This window comes from Vigna angularis, chromosome 5 (genome assembly GCF_016808095.1).
Source record: "Vigna angularis cultivar LongXiaoDou No.4 chromosome 5, ASM1680809v1, whole genome shotgun sequence".
Classification (NCBI taxonomy): Eukaryota; Viridiplantae; Streptophyta; class Magnoliopsida; order Fabales; family Fabaceae; genus Vigna; species Vigna angularis.
The window spans coordinates 25,803,622-25,810,577 of record NC_068974.1 but is presented as its reverse complement, the minus strand read 5'-3'; the positions used below and the strand labels follow the sequence as shown (position 1 = coordinate 25,810,577).

General features: G+C 31.2%; 1 non-coding gene across 1 annotated transcript; it reads right to left on the bottom strand.

The window, feature by feature from the left end:
• Window positions 1-6,662: 6,662 nt before the first annotated feature.
• Window positions 6,663-6,735, bottom strand: TRNAR-CCU (transfer RNA arginine (anticodon CCU)). Its single transcript has one exon. It is a non-coding gene; the product is annotated as a tRNA-Arg (tRNA).
• Window positions 6,736-6,956: the final 221 nt, after the last annotated feature.

The window sequence follows — 6,956 nt, the reverse complement described above, 5'->3', positions numbered from 1 at the left end:
TCTTTAGAAATGAATATGGCCTTATAGATGTAATCGTGTGGATGATTTCCACAAAGAAACATATTTGGCCTAGTTTTTTTAGTTTTTTTTATTTGGTGAAAAATGAGTGAACGAGACATGTCAACTTTCTTTTTTCTTCTTTTGAGTAAAAATTTGAAAGTTGTATTTTGAAAGAAATATTACTAAACTGAAAATATGTTGTTGGTTAGTTCATCAATCAATTGTAGATAATATAGATATAAGATTTAAATAACCATGGTTACAAAATTCTTCTTTATTATATTATTATGATACTTTTAAATCATGTTCCATAATTATGGATGTTTGTAATTTGATATTTATGAAAAAATAAATAAATATAATTCGTTAAGTTAAATTGGTATTACAACAATAATATATCTTCAATTAAAGTTAAATTTGTAACATCATTACATAGATTTAATAATTCAAACAGAGAGACCATGCACTAAAGAAATCTCATTACACTCATATTAAAATACAACCATAATAGCATGACAAGTGTGATAATCAACTAACTATCTACGACTTGTAGAAGTGTTTCATACACATCGCTAATTATCTCTCTGTTTTAGGTAAAACCTTTAATACTGATGAATTAAATATTAAATTATATTTTTTGAACAAGACATTACAACCAAAGATCACGATCACTATGTACTCACAAAACCTTGCAACTTATGGCGGCTCTATTTGGTAAATTAAGAGAGCACGAGCTTGAACTTGGAAGGTTGAATGAAGAAGAGGAACAAGAAAGGAAAAATAATATTGTTTTTAAATTTGAGGTCGTTCAAAGTGAAGCCTTAAAGAAGATGAAGACTCTGATTGTGAAAATATGAACTTAATGATGAAAATATTCACAAAGTTTATGAAGAGCAAAGGACAACATAAAAATCATAAAAATAAAAATCAAGGTTCTTCTTCAAAATTCAAGTGTTACAGGTGTGGATAATCCAAACATGTCAAAGCATATTATCGAAATGCTAAAAAGAGTGAAGAAAAGAAATGAAGAAAATTCTTCAAGAAAAAATAATGGGAGGTGAATGATTTAAGCACTTCATCATGCTTTTCACCAAGATCTAGTCATTTAAACGAAGAAACTAATAGTTGTTTGATAGCAAGAATTTAATCAAATTGTAACAATGTTAGTAATTTTAGCATTTATAGTGATATGAATAATTATGATGAATTACTTTATGTCTTTCAAGAGTTGAATGATGAATCTGAAAAATTAATTTATTTGCATAGTAATTTGAAATCAAAATATAAAGTCTTGCAAAAGAAATTTGAAAAATCTTTGGAAGTAGAAGAAATTTTAAAAAGTAAAGTTTCAATTTCAGAGGAAAGTAAATATGTACCTATTGAGGGTGGATCTTGTAAAAGCTAAGTGTGCATCTTGTAAAATTTATATGTTTAACGTTGACATTCTTAAAAAATTACTTTAAGATGCAACTAAAAATAATTTTTTTCAAAAAGTCAATGGTTAAGAAAAAGACTTTTAATAAAAACAAGCCAGCTCCTAAGAATATGTATAAAAGACCACGTAGGGTATGGGTAGAAAAAAGATGCCTTATTCTAGGAGTATAAATTGTATAACATGTTTCTATTGTATACAGAAGGGACATACTTTTAAGAAATGTAGAATCAAACATTTTGACGTTCCTACATCGATTGTCCATATCCGATGGAGGCTAAATCGGTTTTCCAGATCTGATATAGTCCCTATCGCATCTCAAATCCGACAAAGCACAGATCTGCAACGAAACATCTTCAAATCATCCACAAACACTACCAACCATCTACAAACACTATCAATCATATACAAACACTACCTCTCTATAGATCTATATCTACAACACATTATCCAGTTGAAAATAAATTTGGCACAAACCAACCTTTGGGCAGCAGCTACGAAGGGAACAACACGAAGATGACAAAGATGTGGTGTGGTGTGCGCCTCGATTGTGCCTGGAAGCATTGGAAGAAGATGAAGTCGGTGTGTGCTTGTGAGGTTGGAGCAACAGTGTGGTGTCTGTGAGCTTCGGGCAACAGTGTGGTGTCTGTGAGATTATAGTGCTGGGTACAAAGAAGGAGAGGGAGAAACGAAAGAGGAGTGTGTGCGAGCACAAGGAGAGGAGGAACATAAGAGTGGAAGAGAGAAAGTGAGATGCGACAGAAAAGGAGAGATGTGATTTTCGAAATACACAAATATAAGAATAATAACTAACAAAATCTTTGATCATTATTAAATATCAGGCTTAATACCACTGTTGGTCACAATTTTTGTCAGCTTTATTCGAAATGGTCCTAATTTTTTAAAAATGTTCAATGTTGTCCTAAAGATCGTAATTTGTGTTCAATTTAGTCTTTTTTACAAAAAGCGTTTAAATAGTTAACGACCAAATGTCCAGTTGTGCAATTAGTGACACATCACCCTTAACATGTCATCATCATCACCTACCTCCAGAAACCCTAATTTCCGCCTACATAAAAACCCTAGCCATCACGTAACCCTAACCGCCGTCGCCACGCTCACGGCCAACAACCATCTTCGCACCTCCATCATCAAACATTTCGAAACCCTAACCAGATGGTCGCGTCACCACCACCGTTGTTCATCTTCTCAGTCCAGCAACCACCCAGAAACACCACCATGACCATCTTTCCCTTCCTCCACTGTGAATCGCCATCAACATCTTGTCAAGACAACCATGATCGCCGCAACGAGACAACAAGCCATGCGCGAGCTCATCTTCTCCGTCAAGTCTTCAACCTACAAAGGGAAATACAGAGAACGAAAAAGCCAATTGAAGAAGAATTGCCGCCGCAAAAGTGTCATTCTCCATCAATCTTCATCTGCTCCAGCCATCGCGAAGTTGCTCTTCGAACCTACAAGTAGAAAGAAACCAAATCACAGACAAGCAACCACAAGCCAAATTCGAATCGCAACGCTCCTGCATTTCGAAACCTATTCAGTTTTCCTCTCGCGGCGCAGGCGTAAGGAAGCCTTTTCCCCTTGCATTCAGAAATCCTAATTTTTTGGGTGCGGAAGGAAGTCTTTCATTGGCTGAATCATGTTTTAGTCAAGGTAGGTCAGTAGTTAAATAACATGTCATTCACTGATTGCACAGTTGGACATTTGGTCGTTAACGATTTAAACGACATTTGCAAAAAGGACTTAATTGAACAGAAATTACGATGTTTAGGAGTACATTGAACATTTTAAAAAAATTAGGATCATTTCGACCAAAGCTAACAAAAATTGGGACCAACAATGGTATTAAGCCTAAATATTAATACAATTTTAATAAGGGGTAATTTTGGTATTCTAATAATATTTGGAGGTGCAGAGTGACATCCTTGGAGGTGTAGGGTGAAACACCCGGCATGAAGAAGTGTGTACACTTGACACTAAAGTTTCTTACTTGGAAGGGAAATTTGATCATTATTTTTTTTATGATAATGATGATATGAGTGTTGAGTTCTAAATTAATAAAATAACTTTTGTTTTCTTTTTAGTATTGGATGAGTTTTTTGATTTAAGGATAGTTAAATTTTAGTTAAGTTAACTTATTTAAGGGGAGTTAACTAAATAATACATTTTTTATTATGATTAAAAAGGGGAAGAAAAATTTAAAGCATGTATTTTTTAAAACATATCTTTAAGACCATTTTATGTCTTTCTTTTGTTTAGTTGTGTATTTGTAGGTTATTATAGAAAGCTTTAAAACATATTTTGAGCATCATAAAAAAAAGGGGAGATTTTTGACAAAATAAAAAATGATAAAAATCGGGAAATTGTTATGATGATAAAAATAAGTTCAAGAACTCAAATTGTCAAAGATATTGGGAGACTAGTGTTTTAGTATGTTTTGAATTAAGTTTTTGAAATAAGTCATATGTTACCAATGAGGAGCATTGGTGTCTTGAAGATATTATGGTTTTGGTGATGCTACAAGATGAAGAACATGAAGACTTTTGTTGTATTTATTTAAAAGCATTTTGTAGAATTAATTGTATAGGAATAACTTTTTTTTATGTAAAAACACTTAGAAGTTTTCCTGTTTAGAGAGTCTTTGCACAGATAATCGATTATTTTGTGCAATAATCGATTATCACAAGCCTATTTGAAAAAGAGTTGCTCGCGCAAATAATCGATTATCACTCAGGATAATTGATTATCACTTTTTGAAAACCCCATAACGGACACAAATAATCAATTATCACTTATGATAATTGATTCTATTTGGCAGTTGGGAGTTGTCTTTTCATTTTCTGAACCTTGGGCTATAAATACTGTTTTCCACAACTCTTAAAAAGTAACTTTTCATTTGAGAGTATTAGAGCTTTGTGCCTAAGGGAAACTCTCTGTGAGTGAAAAAATATCTATGTCATTTGAGAATACAGTTTGTCTTAGGAAGTTCTCAAGTAATAGTGTTGCCTTGTGTCAAGTTTTATGAATAGGAGAAGCTCGTGCTTAGTGTGTCTAAGGTCGGAGCGATTCTCTTCAAGTTGGCCAAGACAGGTTCTTCCATTCGTTTGTCGAAGGAAGGTTCTTCCGTTCATTTGTCGAAGGAAGGTGTTTTCTGTTCTTTGCTCATTTCATTATCTTGTAATCTGTACAACAATATTTTTAGTGAAAAAGGTTAATCACTATTCATAGTGATTAACGACTGGACGTAGAATCTTTTGATTCGAACCAGGATAAAATTTATGTGTTGATTTTCTTGAACCCTACACTCTCTGCACTTTTAGCATACCAACTGTTTGATAAAAGTTCTATAAGAAAATCAAAATTTTAAAATGGACCATTGTATCTTGTTTATTGACCGCTACACGCTTAACACTCTTTGATCTCTTTTATTACTCTATTGCACGACTCGCTGATACCTACATCATATTGTAAACAAATTTTGTGTAAGACTTAACTTAGAAAGTCACAAAGCAACCTTGCACAAAGATCACTAAGAAAAGTTTTAAAAAAATTCAAAAATGTTGTGTGATAATCGATGAACTCTAGTGATAATCGATTTTTGTATTGGGAAGTCAGATTTTAAAAAGGGAAAATCAATAATATTACAATTTTTATTAAGAAACCATATCATTTCCCTATTGGTTTTGTCCAAACTAGATTATTTCATTATGCGATTCTAACCTTTGACACTTGTAAAAGCAATTTCCTAATTATTAATTGTAGAATCATGCATTTCATTTTCCTTATAGCTATTGTGGTTTATTACTATAATTTAATTGTCTTGTTCTTATCCTCGCAATTTTTTTTCACTAAATAACCACTAAAAATGAAACAGAGAATGAGAAAGAAGAATGAAAATTATGATTAATTGAAAGTTAAGTTAGTGAGATGTACGAATGCATTAAGATGGGATGTTTAATGTCATATTGTTCTATTTTGAATCATTATGTTGATAGACAAACTAACATTTAAAGTGTAAAAGAATTTCATAAATAAGAAAGTTAGATGATTCAAGTTTCTACTATAAACTAAAATCAATTTATGCACTTTTATTTTTCTATTAGTTAGATGCAAAAGTTCATGGACTAAGTTTGTTTTAGTTTAAGGAGAAAAAATCAAATCATTAGAGCTTCTTGCTTTCTTCTTATAGGTACTAATACATTCAACTCATATAGAGTTTGAATTGGAACAAAGATCCTACTTCTTTAGACCACCACTCTATACATGGTATAAAATGACAGTTGTTATAATGGTTCATCATAAATTGCCATATTATATTTTGTGGCGACAATATTTATAGCGTTTAAAAAATTGTCACTCCGATAAATAACGATGGTTAAAAATGATGCAAAATGCAAAAATAATTGTCATTACACGTTTTATTATAGTAAGTTAACATGATCAATTAGATAATAAAATGTTATAAGGGTTATTGATAGTTTAGTTAATAAGTAATGGTCACTTGTAACTTTTTTTTTTTGAGAATATCAATGAAGTTAATATAGTTATGTACAACATATATTCTAAGATTCCACACTATACTTATTAATAGTCTCTTTCCTAAGAGATCTTGTATGTATCTCAAGATTTTGTCAAACCTTATCGAAAATTTAAGAGGAATAATTCGAGACTCACTTCAACTTATAATCCATATATTAATAAACAATTCAACAGAACCATGTAATACTTATAAGATTTTTCAAAATCATACTTTTCGGACCATTTTGGAAGTTAGGATGATACTTTTAGCTCCAATATGCCTACAACAATAATTATTATATTAGTGCGGACATAATTTCTTTTAAAGACTTATATAAATTAAAGTGTGAAGCTCCATTAATATTAGTACTTGAATATGAAAATCTTCATTAAATAATAGTTACCTCAACAAATGCTTAAGAAAGCTAAGCTGATAAAAAAAGATAAGAGAAACTTTTTTGATTTAGCAAAAAATTTATGTAAATAAGAGACAATTTTTTTTGAAAATATTTGCTAGTGAGATTTTATTGTGAAATACACCCTTTTTTTAACAGTAGTTTTTGTGGTTATTAAGAATATACAAATATAAGAAATCCAAATAAGATTCTTTTTCGATTAAGGTGATTGCTTCTATCTTCTTAATAGTAAAACTATAAAAAAAAGTATTTAAATCTGTCAAAAATTAAAATCACGCGCCAGGTAGGGGTCGAACCTACGACCTTCTGCTTAGGAAACAGACGCTCTATCCACTGAGCTACAAGCGCAACTCATATTGTAAATGTCAATTTGGTTTAATTTGTTTCTTTATTAAAGAATAAAAGGAAACTACCCAAACTCATCCCTCGAAAAAGAAAGAAACACATCCAAGGTTTTAATTTTGGTGGCAATAAAATTAATTGACAAAATGTTTAGAATATACTCAAAATTTGTCCCCTTTAAGTTGGCTATATTATGAAATGTTTGGAATACACTTAACATTTGTTAA